The sequence below is a fragment of the Phalacrocorax carbo genome, chromosome 6 (assembly GCF_963921805.1).
Source record: "Phalacrocorax carbo chromosome 6, bPhaCar2.1, whole genome shotgun sequence".
Taxonomy (NCBI): Eukaryota; Metazoa; Chordata; class Aves; order Suliformes; family Phalacrocoracidae; genus Phalacrocorax; species Phalacrocorax carbo.
Window position 1 is genome coordinate 61,764,440 of NC_087518.1, and position 19,297 is coordinate 61,783,736.

The following is a 19,297-nucleotide window of genomic DNA, read 5'->3' on the forward strand; positions in this document are numbered from 1 at the left end:
TCATACCAGTCAAACTGAATTATTTCCTACTAGAGTCCATAAAAACTGCAAGTGCCATGTCAAAAGCACAAAACCAAAGTGTATTTATCTCCTAATTTTACACAGTTCTCATGTCAGCACGTACAGGGTTGATGTGAACAATAGTCTCCTAAGATTTTTGTTCTTTAAGCCAACGTGTCTTAAAGACAAAATGGGGTAAGAAAATATGGGGACCATCGGCAACAGAAACGCAGAGGTAATTTCTTTGTTAATAAGGGAAGAATAAAGCAAGGCAAAGAATGGCAATTCTTTTCAATAAGTACAAGAGTGACAAGCCTACTGGTTTTTGAGAGACCATCCACTGTTTCCTCATAAGGCGAAATTATATTAATATATGTATTATACTGGTAGATATCTCGGAGGAGGAGGAGAAGCACAATAATGGAAGTTCTATTATACAGGTAACTGAAATCAGAGTTCTCCAATTCACCTGTTATCCAAGTCTTACTGTACCTTCCACCTTAAAAGCCCTCTGCTTTGCTCTCTGACATGGCTAACCCCCCTGCAGATATTCCAGTGGGTACAGACAATGAAAAAGGTGGTTCTGTCTTGTGCCATAAAGAACTTTTAGGCAAGGTTTGTAAAGACTCACAGCACCACTTGATAGGCAAAGCACTGAAGGGTTTGTTTTGAATAATAAACTTTCAGCACATCAGCATCCTTCATGTCTTCCAGCGGTGGGTCTGAAAACTCGTGTGATTTCCAGCTGTGTTAGTTGCTATGGTCAAATGTGCGCCTCTCCCCGTAGGCTTTGTCCTTTCTGTAGCCTTAGGCCACTAAGGCCACAATAGCATATCATAGAAGTATTCAGTATCTGATCAGCTCCATGCTGGAGGACAGCTCAGTAAAAAACTTCAAAATATTACTAAAGCAAATGAATTTGTTAAATTATTACATGTTTTCTATTTGCATTAAGTTCAGCTGGAAAAGGACAACTAAAAAAAGAGGAATTGAAGACAAGTTTGCATTTGCAAAATGAAATATGATCATTATAGGCTAAAATAAGACAAAGATGTAAATTCATATCCTGTAACTATGAGCAGATGTGATCCTAGAGACTGGTATGTGACAGCATGATGACAGTACTGCAGAAAGAAATGATGTATATGTGTGCATACACGTGCATATGTATATAATGCCTGTAGTTGCTTGGCCACTTGTGCAAGTAATTCCAATCAATGAGATGCGTATTCTGACACGTGGGCATGACTTTAAGCACTTGGCAAACTTCACTTATGTTGTGTACCAAATGTGTTCGTTGAATGCATGACGACCGTCTGAGAACATCACAGTGTCTAGTCAAGAGGATGTCATTAGTGATCGTGTGCTAGCTGCATTAATTCTGAAAAATAAGAAATGTCTTCTGAATATTTTGTCCTGACTGTCTTGAAGAATGTTAGATAAGTTGCACAATCATTCTAATTAATTTTTCAGTCATTGCTGTAGATTCATCTCTAAACGAGGCCGTTCTAGAATAGGCCAACAACAAATCACGTAGCCTTGCTGATCTTACTAGTAACGGGTCAGCCACGGGCAAGGAAATGTGTGTAGATTAGATCCCTGAAATAGTAAATGAGGATAGTGGATGCTTCCAGTGACATAGTCATGGATTACCTGCTTAACATGAATACACAAACTGATGTATTTTTCAGTGTTGGAAAAAATATATTCAGCAATTAATCATTGTTCTCCAAAATCTAACGAGCCCTTAGGAAAAAGGCATTGCAGTAGACAGCATAAGCTGACTAAAATGCTTAGAGTGAGTGTTAGTTATTAGCTCTTAAGCCAAATGAAGTATAAGTAGTCATTAACATGTTCCTGCAGTGAGAGAGAAATCAGCTTGTCTGTATTGAGAACTTACCATTGGGGGGGGAAGTGAAATGAAAAAATGAACTTCAGGCAATATAAATGAAAGTAGAGACGAACTGGAGTTTCAGGACCTGGTTCCGTATTCCTCTGCATTCCGGGACCACCATGTTGTTGTTAAAAAGCAATATATTTTCCGTGTTAATCACAAGAGAAGTAAAATAAACATTGAAACACAATATAGTGTGTTAAGTGTTCTCCATAACACTAAGCAGGTATACCTAGGAGGTATATTCGTTACTGCTTATAGTTAAGCAAAGCAGCTAAAATTATCCAGTGAGTGGTGATAAGCAGGAGCCACAGGAGGAGTGATGAAGACAGGAAGTGAAAATGCATATGATAAGTAAAGAAAAGGATAAGGTTGGTTCTGTCCTTCCAGTCATGGATAAAACTATGCAAAGTGGTAATGGTTAACTAGGACCCGCACAATGCTTATGATTTATAATTCATACGTGACCGTAAGTTTAGAACATTGCTGTCATTGGAAACATCACAAAGATGTCCTGGTTGTTTTGTTGTTTGGTTGTTTTAAATATTCCTGAGAACTATGACTCATTATAAACTGAAGGGGAAGAGAATTTCATTTCCTGAATTGTAAAACTATGCATTTCTTTAAAATGGTTTCAATTTGAAGACGGTCCCAGAGTTTCAGCCTGTCTCTCTCTGAGGTAAAATAATAGGATACCAGCCAAATGAAATGGGGAAATTTTCTTGAGTTTCCTGTGGCTGTAGAGTCCTACAGTGTCTGAATTCTACCCTCGGAGGGAAAGGCAGACACAATTTGAGTGAAGTGTAGTAAAATTCGTGAGGATATTCCCGTATCTGCGCTTTAATGTCAGTTTCTATGCCTTTATTTCAGCCTTAATATAGAACTTCTGTTTTGCCCTTGAGCCATCACAGAGAGGGAACCGAGGAGTCACCTCTCATTATTTTTCCCTGCTGTTTCAAAACCGCTGGCTTCAAAATACACAGAAATATTCAGCAATAGTCATGATTTTTTCTGTAAAACATGAATGAATGAGAAGGATGACTTAGTAGTGATGAACGTTTTTGTCACTTCCAACGCTTGTCTTGTTAATCTTTCCTGTGGCTTTTCCTCTTTTTTCCCACGTCCCAGAAAACATTGCAGTTTTTGTAACGGGTGTGGTACCCGTCTCACGTGGATGGTGCGCTTTGGGGGTGGTCCCCCTTGCCCCTACACGCTATTCCAAAGGTTCGATACAAAATTATTCGATCAGAAATGCAAAATCTCCAATAATGCCAGTACAACAGTAATAATTTCTAAGCTAATACCAGGCTACTCATTAAAATGACATTAAAATATTGTCAAAAATACTAGTGGAAGGTAATACTGCCTGAAGGAGCAGTAACATTTGAGAGGTGGTACAGGTTCATTCACCAGCGGTGGGGACCCTGCCTCTTTCTGCCTTCGTAAGAGGCTATGGAGGAAGAAATGATATAAAAGCTACTGCTTCTGTTCTCGGTTCTTCTTGCACTAAATGTCCCTGTCAGTTTCTGAAACATCTTCTTCAATATATTTTGGAAAATTTTCCTGACATTGTATCAATGAACGCAAATACTATGATGCACACTGCTTCTAGTCATACTACCACCAGTTAGTCTTTTATTCACTTGTGTCTTGAAACATATTTTTCCTCTCTCTTACATTTAGGTGAGACCTCTCTTTCGGCAGAAACTAACTAATCTCATAGCTTGAAGACTGACAAAGACACTGTGTAATAATTTTGTTGACTAAGTATTGCAATGACACTGGAAATATGAGCAAGTACTTTAAAACAGAGAGACAAAAATCACAGTGTGCCGTTGCTAGTCTTGCTCGTGAAGGTCAGAGGTTTAAATGCCCTCTTTCACAGCAAAAATGGACACTGCATTTCCATATGAGCAGCCTATTTTCAAGTGTGACCATGCTACCTCCCTTTGGAATTAGAAGGCAGTGTTATTTTCAGGATTATTAAATTCTTTGGCTTTTCATTCTACCTGCTCCATAATATAATTAGGACCATATCTAATAGCAGCAAGATGAGTCTGCAAACCTCGTTGTGCCAAATGTGCAGAATTGAGCGCTGCGTGGGAAGTGTAATTGCTGAGCACTCTATAGAGCGCTCACTGCTTGACTCCAGACTGGGAGGGGCTGCAAGCAAATTAGAAGACAAGTAGAACTGAAAATGATCTGGCCAAGTAGGAAAAAAACTGAAGGCAATTCTGTGAAGACAAGTGCAAAGTATCATGCTTTTAATGGTAGGAATAATCAACTGCAAAGTAGAAGATGGGGTATGTCTGGCTCGGCAGTAGTTGCGCTGAATCTGTCAATCTGATGTAAAGAGGAAAAAGGAAAGTAGCAAACTGTAATGGGTGTCGTAGAGTTTATACTCTTAATATAATCTTACAAAGTTTCAGTATTATCTTCAGGTATGGGTACCAGACTGCAACATAGGAAATGTTTATTTGGGGGAAGGGAAACATGAATGACTAGGTTAGAAAACAAGATCTTTGAGACATTATTACAAACCTTAGGTTGTTTTGTTTAGACGAGTTAATTTGTAGCTGCTCTACTGAAACCACCGCAGCTATTTCCCATCAGCTGATGCGTGGAAGCCATGAGATTGCCCTTATCCTGCACCACTTGCAAAATGTCCTGATTCTGGCTTAAACAGGTTTCGTGTACTTTCCTTCACAGCTCTGGCGGGTGAAGAACGGGAGTTACCCAGGGTGTGCTGAGGGGTGGGATAAACACATGACCTGGGATAAATCTACTATTTTTTTCAGTGGATGCACCTTGAGAAGAGATGGAGTAACAGCTTTCACGTTAGAGATTACTGCAAAGAGGAGGCGAATACATTAATCTCCATATTTATTGTGTATAAGAGAAAAAGGGCGTCATTAATAGCGTGAAAAGAGTAGGTTAGATGTTAAGAAAATCATTACTTTCCCAACTGTAAGGCTTGTTAAGCACTGCAGTGGGTTTTCTAGGAAGGCTGTATAATCTCCATCAGTGGGGACAGATAAGAGCACACTAGGGAACTATCTGTCAAGAATTGTTTAGGTGTAGCTGATCTCGCCATAAGGACTTTTCCTGGAACATCTCCGTTACTGTGGCTTGCTTTGCAAGGAGCAGCGGGATCAGAGCTGCCAGGGAAGTCTACACTGGAAAGAGCAAAGTGTTTCTTGTCTGCCTGTTCTCACACGACGTGCCTCCCTGCCCCTGCCTGGCTTTTAATTGTTTTAGGTCAGTGAAAATGGAAACCTAAACAGTAAAATTTCTACAGTAGAACTTCGTCAGTATGGTCTAAGCCAGAAAATGGCTGCTGGTGTTTGAGCACATGTGAAGTCTTTTAAATTAAATGCACTGACAGTAAAGGCAGTTGCATACCTAGTGATGCAAGCTATTCCAACTTCTAAAGGTTAAACCTGGATTTATTAATAGCTTTAAGGACTTTCAGAAGTAACAGTATTGTTCTGTTTTGCTTTTAAAAGCAAAATATACATACGTATATCATACACAAATACAGAGCAATGCAAAAGAGCTTCCTGCAAAAGTAGCCATAGATCACTGTTTTCCTGTTGGTATATTTTTTACAGTGCCTTTGGGGGGGGAAAAACCCCATATTTAGTTTCCTTCATACTTATTTTACCAGAATAACTTTAAAAAAGACATTTCATCAATCAATCACTGGTGTATTCTGGCAAAGAGACAGCTAGATAAAATGATATCAGATAATAAGAAACTCACATTTATCATGCTGACTGGTTTTTCAAAACATTCAACTATACCAAAACTAAGTACTATCAATCTTTGCCTGGTGTATAAATCTTCCTAGGAACATACCCTAACAGTGTAGTTTCAAATGGAACCTGCTAATTTCTCTTTCCTACCACCTGGATGCTTTTATTGCCATGACAACTAACAAGTTCTAACTCCAGTCAAGGTTGAATGGGAAAAAACAATGTTTTGTAACCAGCTGATGTGCCTCCAAAATGACAGGAAGGGGGGGGGCTTTTCCGCTTTGGTAATGGTGTGTATTCAGTACGTAATTCTTAGCAGTGTTAGTTAATGAAAAAATGACTATCTACTGATGAAAGGTATGTCAGAATGAGTAATTAATCATGTAAATCTGTAGGTTTATTATGAGAGAGATTGACTTTACCACTGAAAAACCTGTGTCTGGGCAAGGAGACTAAAGTGGAAAGAAATGGCTCCATCTCACTCAAGCTGGCACTCACAGCTCAAAGAAGTGGGAAGTTTGGGCTGGTTATAAGTCAGGGTGGGCAACAGGCAACTGATACAGTGCATCAAAACTGTTAGCCCCAGAACCATCAAGGCCTAGATCATACGGTTACTCGAGGGCTTGTGCATGCAGCAACACCGGTATTTTGGTGCCACTGCGTGGAAAAACGACCACTTAACCTGTTCCTAAACCCAGGGCAGAAGACCCTGTTTTGAATTAAGTATTCCTATGATTGAACATGAGGGCCTACCAGATGGTCAGGCTGTTACCACACTTTGGTGGCATTCTCTCTCGTTTTTTTTACAGCAGAGGTGTGGGTATAGGCCCCTAGCTGCAAGCTGTGGTATTCCCTGCACATTCCCCGGTGTTTGACATGCAGCTGCAAGGTAAGGTGTGTCTCTAGTTCAGGAATGCTGTTCCTTTCTCAGAAAAGACCCCTGAGAGCTTAGCTCCTATGTGTGTATTAGACGTGGATTCCACCAGACAGCTGAATTCATAAGCGTTGAGTGCAAGGCCTCAAATCTTGATCCTCTGCTATTGACACTAAGGGGAATTTAGTAGTTCCTTTCAAGTACACAGAAACTTAAGTCCTTGGTTTCTTCTGTATTACAAGTTGTGAAGAAGGATAGCAATTAAAACTATATCTGAAGTCTTGTCTTTCTTTGAGGCCACAAGAATTCAGCAAAAAATAATCACTACTTATTAGATTCTTTGGTTCTTTGGAAATCCTGACCCTTTTGTGGGGGTGGGGGGAGAGAAAAGAGAAAATTCAGCATAACGTTAGATGGAAATGCTTATTGTTTCCTAAAACCCCTTGAAAAACTCTCTCAAAACCCCCACTTTCTGCCAAACAGAATGGTTAGGAATAGAAAAAAAAAATTTCCCCAGCTAAGAAGCTGAAGGACTGAGGAGGCTGGGATGGCAGATGAATTCTCTGTCTCATTAATAGAAATCCTTGGGGTTAGCAGAGCTTGCTGGATCCATAGGCGAAATGCAATGAGACACAGATTGTAACAAGCCCCAAATCACATGTGAACTACTATTGAACCAGAAAAAGGAAGACTGCAGACAAGATGTATAGAATCTGAAATCTGCACTGTCTGAATTTGCCACCCAAAATTAACTGCCTGTGCGTCTCTGGACTCTCAGCAAGAAGAAATTATTATAGCTGCTAGACCTAAATCACAGCTGCTTAAAATACTGTGACCTTGCAAAGGAAAGGAGGGTAGTATCTTTAAGCTAAGGAACAGACTTGCTTAGAAATGCAGGTCAGAAGTGACTTGTGTTTTGCAAAGGTGCACAGAGCTCTCACCGTGGTCTGGCAAGCCTGGTGAGGCTTGTGTACCTGATCTGTGCTGGGCCATCTCCTGCAGTTCTCTGCTGAGTTCCCTCTGCAGCTTCACACCACCTTTCTCAGGTTGGAGAGGGAAGGAGAAGACAAGGGGAAGAAACGGGGAATCCACTATGTTGGAAATACACTTCTTTCAGTTGCCTGCTTAAGTCCCAGTAAATATGGCTTAACCTGGGTCGGGAAAAGAAAAAGGAACTGAAAAGGAGAAGGAGGAAGGAAGCATCTCCTAAGGGTGGGTTTGTTTATGAAAAATATGACTTAAAGGTAAATTTTTCCCTTTGCTCAGGATAAAGGATGAGTTTCTATGAGCTTAGTTTCAGGCAGTTACAGAGTAATATAATCAAGGATGGACCTCTGCTTTAACTAGACTTTTGCCTTTCAGGTTGCAGGTGTATCAGTTGTCTTCGGAAGCTGGCAGGAGAGGGATTAAGTACTTCTTTGTGACAAAAAGCGGTACCCACAGCTGTCTGCTCTTGGGGCACAGACTTTCAGGCCAGCAGGGTTGGGCCAGCTGTGGAGAATTAATTAATGTCCCCAGTTTGGTAAAAACGTAAAGTGCTAGTGAGTATTTATTTAGTTATTTATTTTTGTGTGAGAGTACGGTTTTTGCGGAAGTGGGGTAGAGTTATTCTTGCTATTTGACTGGGCTCATGTCTTCTCTGCGTTTTGAACTATTCTGTCTAAACACCATCCTATACTGCTAGGAGTCTGTACAGAGCAAGAGAGAACAGCATTTCTGATGGCTTCTCTTTTCTTATGAAGGAATTGTGTTTATGTAGATTTGGATCTTGTTTTGCAGTCAGAATGCTATAGGCCATGCCCCATAAGTAGGGCAATAAAATGCTGCAGACAAACTTGATAATTTAAGGGGATGGACAGCAAGCTTATGTGTGGGCTAGGCATATCATTTCACGTGCTTCCTCTTTGGAGTCTCCATAGATCTACTTTTAATGTATTCTATTACTTCTTCTGGAAGTGCTGTTTTTTTTTTCTGCCATACTTTCAGTTAATTTTAAAGGCCTATTTTTAACTTCTATAGACTGGAAAGAAAAATGGATGAGGGAACAAGGATATAGGTTCCCTTTTTTACCCTCAAAGTTGAAGACTCTGAAATTCCACTAACCAAACATGATTAATAAAGCCTAGGGGTAGCTACAGAGAGTGGATGAATGAAAAAAAGAAAGAGAGAAAGACTCTTCAGGTAAGTGAGAAAAGTATTTCCCAACAGCTGATTGAGGGCAAACTTTAAAAATCACCCTTTCTGACCGAAGAAACAGGTCATTTAATGTAGTAATGCAGGAAAAAAATTGTTGAGAGCTAGAAAAGAAGTAATAGCAGATTTTTGTCAAGATTAGAGTGCAAAACAGTAACATCTGCTTGCTGCAGCTGAACAACAGGCTGGTAATACAGGGATAGCTGCCAAAGGAAGAGCTTTTATGCAGATGTTTGACAAACTTCAAAATCAATGACAAATGTCTTTGAAGGCTGAAGGAATTATGAATTAGAAATGTAGACGTTAATGTCTAAAGTTTGTAATTTATAGTTACTTGGACAAACAACACAATTCATCCAGCTAATTAACAGCTTCCTAGGGTGAGTTAGTGATGAGTGAAGGGTTCAGCTCAGCTCGCCTGCCTTTTCCGCATTTGTTCAGTAAGGTTTACACAGCCAGCTTGTTCCAGAAATGGAGAATCAGACTCTAAAATAAAAATGAAGAAATGGAAGTAATTTGGCTTAGCATGTAGTCTACATTTGAGTAATTGTCACAAAAGGTAGTTCTAAATCCAGAAGAAGGAAATCAGTTATTTTGTAACATGAATAAAGAGAAATCTTTTTCCAGTGAAGATGTAGGAGTTGAATACGTGCTATGGCAGGAGAAGGGTTGAGCAGGAAGGCACTGCTCTGGAAGTGGCAGAATACAGTACTTGAAGCAAAAGAGCATTGTCTTGAAAAGAGATGTTGAGGGCTGATTCAGAAGCCTGGTTTTGCCAAGAAAGCCAATTTCCAATCCTTCTGTGCTTTGAATGCTGCCAACTCTATTACTGATTCGCAAGGAGAGAAGAGGTAACTGAATAACGAGTTTTGACCGACAAAATTCCTTTGGGGAGTATTAAAGTACAATCAAAGTGCTTTTGCTCTAGTCCTACCTCAGATATTAGTTGTTATATACAGCAGTTGGAGAAATGGAAGGAATAAAAGCGAAGTTTTCCGGGAAAATGTGTGTTTGAATAGACTTTGCTTACTGGACTCTTCTTAATATTTTGAACTTAAAAAGGATGGACTTTTGCAGGTATTAGTAAATTTTTAGTTTTAGTGAATGATCTTTTTGGATAGCTTTTCTTGTGCTGCTAAGAACCTGTTACATTAACTGGAACGTAAACTCATTTCTTGGGAGGGATGGGGGACGGGACATTTATCAGACTGTGGTCTTGGTAGCAAAAATTTAACAGCTAACAAAATTCCATAGTAGCCAGATGAAATATAACACTAAACCAAGTCCACACATTATTAATTTTGTAATAGTTGCTGTAGTCTTAGGCTGGTATATTAATCTAGTTGCTGATTTGTACACTGAAGTAATTACAATACTTCAGTAAGAGGTAAAGCAGGAAAAATAATTCATAACAATAGCAGTAGTAGCAAATTGTCTACATAAACCTTAATAAAATCAATGCTGGTAGTTGAACGTGTTCTTAATTAACTTTATCCGCATGTCCCAAAATGCGAAAGAAGAAAGGGGAAAAATGCTGACTTAAAGCCTAGTGAAGTATCGTGTGAAATGAAGCAAAAGGTGAGAAAATATATTGAGAAATAGTGCATCTGGCTTACAATGCATTCCACAAACCAATGTCCTGGGATATTGGGTGTCTGGTGAAGTGTTTCAGGCCTAGTTTTCAAATTCTGTGGAGAACGTGGGAACTCAAAGTATGGCTTTTCTTTTTCAAAGCCCTGTGAAACTTCAGAAACGGGGAAGGGAAAGAAACCTCTTTGAAGAACCATGATAAATTAGAGGCTTCATCTTTTTGCTAGGTGTGGCTGATTGGCAATGGTGAAAGCTGCAAAAGATCTCTCTGCACAGCCCAAGTCTTGGTTTTTGGCTTCCTGGGTACACAAGGCATTTAGGCTGCTTAACACCAGCAATGCTAGTGTAGGCTTTTTGTGCAGGAGTGATCTGGGAGTGGGTAGTTGCAGATCCAAATTTCTTAGGGAATTGGAGTAAGGTAAAGGACGTGAAAATTTCTGTGAAATATTGGTGATGCCTGTGCAAAAACATTCACTTCCACACTTTTCCTGGAAGGTCTTCTGGAAGGTGGTTGGGAAGACCGCAAGGTGCTCTGTGTAACCTCTCTTCTACTGACTGCCCTGAAGAATTAGCCAAACTAAGTGCCTTTGAGGCTCTTACCTTCCTCTTAACCGACTTCTCACTCTGAAGGCCAACCTAGACAAGGATGCAGCTCCTCTGTTCTTTCCTTTGGGGAAATCTTGGTGCCAAATTCATAATTAGCAAGAAATTATGGAATTGTGACTACTGCTGTCCAGAATGCCTTGCAGTCTCTCTCCTTGGTTCTTTGACTACTGCATTTGTATCAAACTATAATGTATTTTACCCTTAATGAAAGGTGGTTGGTGGAAAAAAATACTTGGTTGATTTTTTTAATGACTTGAAGGTCACCGAGAAAAATCTTCAAACACTTCAAACACAATCTGAAGGAATATTTTGTTCTAGAAGACAATGTTTAATACAGAAATCTAATCTGATGGTAACTTGTTTCTTCCTTGGGCTGGTTATTTAATGTTTTCTGATGTTAGCTGTAACATGCTCTAGTAACAGAAATCACCAATGGCAATGGTTTGATGGAAAATGTGACCGCAATATTGTTCTGTATGAAAGACAAACTGTGAGTGCTTGATCAGTGTACAAGAAAGGAGAAAAAGAAATGTGGAGGATTAAAAAAAAAAAAACAAACCTGGAAGAAGGGAGAAATGAAAAGCTAAAACATGCAAGAGGAGGTTGGTATAAAGAGTCGGGGAAAGAAGGCTTCTTCCTCATCCTCTTTTTTTCTCCCTGCTGAGGCTTGTTCACTATCTAGTCGTGAATAGTGTCATTTGTGCAAGGTAAGTAATAAATCCTTCAGTAGGATTTGTTTTTGAAATAGGTAATTTACCATTGGTTGAAATATAAAAACAAAGTGTAAGATGTAAAAGGATACAAATACAAATAATGGCTTGAAGTATATTAGATACGCCTACTGAATTCAGAAAATTAGGGACTAGCCCTGGACACTAACCTGAAAAAGCTCTGAACTCGCTGACTTGAACAACAGAGGTCTGATGTGAAAGAAGTGACTCCGTCAACATGATATATGTTAGGCTGCAGAGCCTATACATTGGGGTGAAATTCAATGCTGTTCTTCAAAGAGCTGCAGCTTGTATCTCACACCCATGGAGTGACCCACGGCATCATTTTGAAAGCCCCAAGGAGCTATCTAAATTAGGGCAATCCATCTCTGCCTGCAGGCCAGCAGCACTGCCCGGTTCTCTGCAGCTCTACCTGGTACAGTCCTGCTTTTGAAAAACCTGTCCCATTTTCAGGCTTGGCTCAGGCATGTCCCTGTAGGCAGGGTTTGTGAGGCGCTGCTTCAAAGCCCACTTGTGACTTACTGGTACTTTATGCCAAACCAATCATTTTGCTTAGCTGAAAGTGATGAATAAATAGCTCACCCCAGAACAGGATTGATGGCTTCAGATAGAATCATAGAATGGTGGTTGGAAGGGACCTTTAGAAATAGAGAGAGTAGGCTGTCTGTGTCACTAAATTGTACTGATCTGTTATTGCTGCAGAGAAGCATTGATTCTGAATAAATCATCCCATAAGTACAAATACTTAAAACCACAACTGTGTAGTGTAAAGTTGAGGATAGCAGAACAGTTCATGGTGCAAGACCAGAAACAATGACAGTGATTGTTTAAGCTGTTGAAGAGTCCGTACGTGAATGATCTGGTGAGATCGTACATATTAGTACAAACTACGGCAGACTTAGATCTCAGGTATCCACAGTAAAGTTAAATATATAAATCCGGGTGGAACTTAGTGTGCAGATTCTGAAAGCAAACACAAATGATAGTTTTGTGCATGTTTGAGAAATTTGGGATCAAATTTTGAAGAACTGTCATGAAATTAGAGGTATAAGAATTGCTGGAAGCCATTGAATTGTGAGAGTCTCTGACTGAATACATGGAAAATTATTCAGAACCATACAGCAGGTGTAAAATTGTACTAAAAAGTCACTCTGATAATGAAGATGGGAGTTTTAGTAAAGCCTTTGACACTGTTTCCTGCAGCATTCTCCTGGAGAAATTTCTTCACTGGAACAGGCTCCCCAGGGAAGTGGTGGAGTCACTGTCCCTGGAAGTATTTAAAAGACGTGTAGATATGGTGCTTAGGGACATGGTTTAGTGGCGGACTTGGCAGTGTTAGTTAACAGTTGGACGTGATGATCGTAGAGGTCTTTTCCAACCTTAATGATTCTGTGTAATCCTGTGATCTTTACACCACCTGACAAATCAGCTTTAAGGGTGTTGAAGAGAAGCTAAGCTACTTAGAAACACCAGCAATAGATTACAAGTATAGTGTCATCAGGACAGATGGTTAATACTTGAGAAAGAGTTTCATATCAACTACCTGAGAAAAGAAAGTAATGATTATTTTTTAAGCATGTTACAGCAACAGACATCTTCAAGAACAATGCCTGAAAGAACTCAGACAGCTATGATAGTATCTTACCAAATATATTTCTGTGATTGTAGATACTGTCTCAGACACCAGCAATAAATCTACAGCAGAGAACTTAATCTTTAGCATAGTGTTGGAAATGCACAAACCTGAAATCTTGGAAGAAATCTAGTCATTGATGCGTTATATTGGAAATGAGCTGCCTTCTCATTTTTTTAAAGGAGCTATAGCATGTGAAGATCATGGAATTCAAGCCTATGTTTGCCTTTTGCAGTGAAAAAGGTGGGTTCTGAGTGAAACAATCTTTTCAGATCAAAGAAATTGCCCCTTTTAAACTACTCTGAAAAAATGAGGACAATGATCTTGACAGCTGTAGAAACATAGACATGTGAGAACTGTAGTCATATCTGTTGTCATTAAGATGAATGGTCCAAACAGTAGTTTGTAAGAAAGGAGTGAGAAGGCAGGTGTGTTAACATCTTTGAGTTCAGCTGAATTCTGCTGGAGCTCTTTATGCTTTTAAAAGAGTTAGTTTTCCTTGGGAATATATAATTGAACCTTGTTTACACATAGAACCGAAATTAAGGAACAGATCCGTCTTTATAAGTTATTGGCTGAAGCTTCATTTATATAGTAATCTAACAAAAATAGTGTGACTCATGGCCAAGAGTATTTTATGTATACTAAAAGATATGCTATATGAGTAGGGGATTTTTGAGAGAAAACATACTAAATATTTTTTTCTGTGCTAGTTATTCTAAAACTTTTACTTCTGGGCAATCTTTTGCTATTCACTTGAGTTCTTGCAGAGAAACATATTTCTGGCTTCTGAGTGGGAACTTCAGAATGTCTGGCCTTTAAGACCTGGCTGCCAGTTGTTTGAGAGTACAGCTTTTTGACAGATTTTCTTCAATCACTGAATTCACAGTAACAGCAAGCATCTAACACAGGCTTCTTTTATAATAGAAATAGTTCACAGAATCATAGACCTGCCTGATTGGAAGTGACCTCCTGAGACCATCTGCTTCATCTCCTGGTACTGAGGCTGGAACAGGAACTCCTATCCTTAGAACCTATTGGTGAAGGAATTCCATAGCTTATCTGACAGTTTGTGAGGGGTTTTTTAGTGTTTATTTTCAAATTGCAGAGTTGTTTCTAATATATAACTTACTTCATGTCTACTGAAAACAAATTGATTTATTTTTCCTTGGCTGCTCCAGTGGCAAACCAATAACCGATCATCGTCTTGCTTACATTTTCCATCACTGCTCTTTTGAGGGTGATCTCTAAACTTCCCTCCTCCCTTGCAATTCAGAATTTGGAGTCTTGGCTCTGTAAGGTCTCTGCAAAGACCCTGTCGATCACCTCTCTTGCCTGTATTGGACACCGTGCAATACGCCACATCACTATTGTCACTGTATAGGAGAGGCTCAGGGCTTTTTTGTGCTGCTGTTGCACAGCTAATTGCTGTGACTCTGTTAGCTTGCTGTGCTCTGGGAGCCACGCTCTTGCCTGCTCTTGTTCATGTCTGTTTTAGTAAGGATACAACGTGCTAGCTGAGGCCTTACCACAGCAGTAAGCACGTAGGAATAATTATATTACTGACTGTAAGATAGCTAACTTCCTTCCATCCCCACACCTTTTAAATATTGATTCTTCCACACCTTTTTTAGGTTGTCATTGTTGACTTACTTTCAGCTTGTGATTCAGTCTCCCGTATTTTCTGCAGTACTGTTCTCTTGTGTCTTGGTCACAGAGTTTCTCCTCCTCATTTGCTTTGAAACTGCTTTGATAATTTAAGTCTGGCCTCTTAAAATACTTTCCCACCCTTTTTGATATCAGGCAGATACAGTCCCCTTTCTAACTATAATTTAAATGACTTACTAAAAAAGTTGCATGTAAAATCTGATCACAAAAGTAAACCCTAGTGTAGGTCCCTGTGTCACAGACAACCGAGTTCAGAGTTGACATAACATTTCTGCAGAAACACAGTGTCATGTTTTGTTTGCCGTGGGTTGAATGTTAAAGCAAACAATGACATCTTTATTATTTTTACCGGTTAAATATTTCAAAAGTTTTCTTGGAAGCTCCCACTATGTGTGCTCCTGTATTAATGCCATTCAAAACAATAACAGAAGGTGAGACAAAACCTAAGGACTAGTAAAGCAGCTCACAGCTAAGTAAGGTTAGAGAGAGCTTGGCAAGGAAGGGAAGCCAGGCTTCCAAACTCCCAGGTTCAGAACCAGTTTGTAGCATAAACCTGCTTATTCATCTTTTTAGCGCTCAGTGGAACTGAACTGATTGGCACACACTGTTTTCTGGACAGCTTTAGATGAAGCAGCAATGTCTCTCGAGACAGACATTCTCTCTTCCGTTGAAGATAAGCTCTTCTCTCTACTGCTTTTCCCCAGAAGTTAAAACAGTTTTATGCTTACTTGGCAATGTAAAATTAGCTTTATGTATAATGTATAATCTGCTTTTAACTCCTTAAATCTGCTTCGAACTGTAACTTTTTTTAATCCATAACATTAACACAGCGGTGGAGTGCTATTCTCAAAATTCACTGCAACTCTTGGAAGAGAAAGTGATCATTGTGAGAGACTTTGGTTTTAATGACCTGTGGGCTGTAGAATCCATTGGGGTCTTGTTAAGCTTCTCTTTCCCAGGCTATCAAGATGGATATCAATACCTTCCAGAAAGAAGGCTTTCTGTAGTGTGATAAGGGCAGCGTGGGCTTAGCAGATCAGGCTATAAGCAACATGCTGGTTACAAATGTCTACTGTTCTGAGAAACACTTTTTGGAAGAAAAATTAACTTCAAAATTTTTAAAATATTATGTTGCTTTAAAAAAAAAAAAAAAGTAGTATTTTTTTGTACAACAGGCAATTCCATCACTGGAATTTCAGTTCACAAATTCTGGAATTTCTGCTAGCAGCTGTGAGGTGCTAGGGGAGAAAAAAAATCAATGTTTAAAAGAAGATACTCGGGACTGTTAAGGAATATATTTTCTTGTATGTCTATTTTTCCAATTTTTCCTTCCTAAAGCTTGTTTTTCCCAGTTTAAGAAGGTAGTTCTTCCACACGCATAGCATTAAGCTTTGCAGTAGTTCTGTGTACTACAGAAGGTCAAGGAATGTATGGGAAAAGCAGCTATTGCAGACTTCTTTTTTTGGGGCTCAAACATTCAAATTGTTGTTCCTACGAGCAATTACTGAATATTGCATGAATGTATCTTGAGGTGAGGTAGTATTGTGTCCTCCCAGTGTTGGAAGCAAATACCCAGATCAAAGATTATCTCAAAGATTATCTCAATTAGTTCGAAGACATAAGCCCTAAGTATGATAATTAAGAGAGAAGTACTGAACATCTGGTGTTTTGTGATAATGGTATCATGAGGTATGAAAATGACGTGAGGGTATTATAAAATATATAGCACCAAAAATATTGAACTTTTAAAAGACAAATTTTGAAGGCATAAGTAATGGATGGAAAGAGGTTGATTAGAACCACCTGCTGTTTACTGTGGGATGTCAGGGGTGATTATGATAAAGGGAGGAAAAAAAATCACACTTATTTCAATAAAAATAGGGATAAAATTTAAATCTGATGTGGCTAGGAAGGAATATAAGAACTGTTAAAAATGATAAAAGGAAGCATCTAAAAGCTGCAAAGTATTTAGTATGTATCAGGGTAGGGCAGAATATTAAATAGCTGCAAATATGAGAAAATAACATGAGCAAACAGGACTACTCTTTCCATCATCAGTAAGTAGCTTTAGGCATAAATGTCCTCCTAAAATAATCCAGCAAAATTTAAAAAAAAAAAAAAAAAAAAAAGTTTATAAATACGAAGAAAACCCATGAAAGATTTAGTCAGTGCCCTGTGAGCATTGTGGTGATTATTGAGGTCCTGCAAGAATATTACTGGCAATGGAAACCTGATTGCTTCTAAACACCAACATTCCTAAGAAATTGCAAGATGTTGTACGTAAGTACTCCCTTTGAAACAGTCTTTGAGGGGGCATGAAGTGTAATGAGAAACCCGGTAATTTCGAAGCAACTGTATGTTTTGTAAACTTGTTTAGCAGTAGTTGAAGGTCATAGAATAAAGAAAACGTTACATGAGAAGGTAGAGGATTGTTTGGAGGTGAGCAACGGGTAGGAGATCTCAGGTTACGTTTGTCAGAGCTCTGTAAATGACTTGGAGACATTGGCACCACAACACCAATAATTAGGAAACAGCCATAGAGGAAACATGAGACAACAATATTGTCTCTCAGTCCCAGAAGTGATTTAAGTCTTTTGGACTGTATATTCAGAGGTATTTTCCATAAAATAGATGTAATTTTAAAATTGACTTTCAGCAGAAGTTAAAGACTTGAATACATTTAAATATAAATGGTACTGGGAGGTGGAGATGTTGAACAGCAAAAATAGAAATTTAGCGACATTGCATTTTCTTTTGAAAGGTGGCACCTAATTGCTCCCTTTTTCTTGGTAAGATATATTCTATTTCTGAAAGCGACTTGGACCTAAGTAAGGATACTTCAGTGCTCTTGAATATTTCCTTATAATCTGCAGCTCAAATACAAGCAGTGTCCCAGGCAACCCTTACATGGGGAAAATAACGCATGAAGCGAGGAATAATGGGAAGGTACAGCATCATAACGAAGCAATGATTTTGTAAATATGATGTCTGTAAATGAGGGAGAGTGATATTCCAAAGGTGGAGGCGCCGAGCCCCTTTTAGCTGTTAATTGGAAAGAAGTGAGTAACAGTACAGTGAGCAAAATAGTCACGTGTGTGAACGGGGTAACAGAACAAATAGAAAAATCCACTCATATCTACAGGAATTAAGATAATCAGCTTTTCTAGTTCCTTTTTGCCAGACAATTATTCTGCTGTGTGTCCCAAGTATTGAAACTGAAGTTTGGCCATGTTTCAAAAATTGATTTCTCTGTATTTTATCAAGCTTTCAGATCTCTTTGATGACAGCTGCTTAGATCAAAGTCAGTTGGAGTCCTGTGACTGTCTAAAATCAGATGGTAGATGAAATGATTTTCAGATATAACCAATGCTGCCAAATGTTTTTCAGTGACTCTCTGTCACTCGTTTGTCATACTTCTTGATTTATTAAGATTTCTACTTGTAACATAGGCTACATTATCTTCATTTTTTTAAGTGCTTGGGTATGTCCTATGTATTTATAAGGCATCAGCCGCTATATGAAAACGTGGTATCATTGGAAAAGTAAAAAATACCAGTCATGAATGCTAAATTTATTATTTTTTGATTTTTCAAGAATGAGGATGAAAAATTTTTCATCTCCCAAGATGATTAAATACCAGTAGTGTATTATTCTTCAAAAATTACCCTGTCTTTGAAGCACAGCTGCATCACAGTAACCAAAAATAAGGTGGACTTCTGTAAAGATGCTCACACTTTTGAATGTTATATCAGATTGCACTGTGCTAGGGACCTTTTCCTCATCAGGTGTTTCTTTGTTTGCACGTGCTAATACATATCAGATAAAGATTTAATGTTATATTTAAATTGTACTCTTTCGAACAGTTCTGATTTGAGAGCAGCCCTGATTTAAGGGGGAAAGAACAAAACCCGTGGTTGCCAAGGCCAGTGACAGCTGCTGTTCAGAGAAGTGCTGTCACCTGTACAGTCCTCGTGCACGTCCACAAGGCAGACTTGTGCGCCGTCAGGTACCAGTCCTTACACTCTGGGATCTGGGAATCTGTTTCAATATTTGTAACATTTTTTTTACCCTGACTGATGGGTTACAGATAAGGGAAATGCTGTGTTTTGCACCTGCGTGCTATCAGAGGTGTCTCGGCAGAAGCAGCAAGGGAGGTCAGGCGGGCCCGCGGGCGAACAGACCGCAAGTAGAATACCATTCAGAGCAGACCTGCGTGAATTACAGGAGCTTTAAAGAACTGGCAGTGGTCGGCGCTTTGTGTCCTTAACACCTGGCAATTTCTGCCCTATTATGTTCCCAGCGTTGGGCATTTCTGGCTTATTACATGAAAGCTGGCAGCTTTTAATGAGTGCT

General features: G+C 39.1%; 1 long non-coding RNA gene across 2 annotated transcripts in view; it reads left to right on the top strand.

Annotated features, from left to right (window-relative positions):
* Positions 1–19,297, top strand: part of LOC135313986 (uncharacterized) — a 443,735-nt gene that overhangs the window by 406,610 nt on the left and 17,828 nt on the right. Inside the window, exon 7 of one of the 2 annotated variants that reach the window (XR_010373508.1) lies at positions 18,808–18,950. The exons of the other annotated variant lie outside the window; for it this stretch is intronic. This is a non-coding gene — a long non-coding RNA (uncharacterized LOC135313986). The remainder of the gene's footprint in view (positions 1–18,807; positions 18,951–19,297) is intronic. 2 annotated transcript variants of the gene reach the window in all.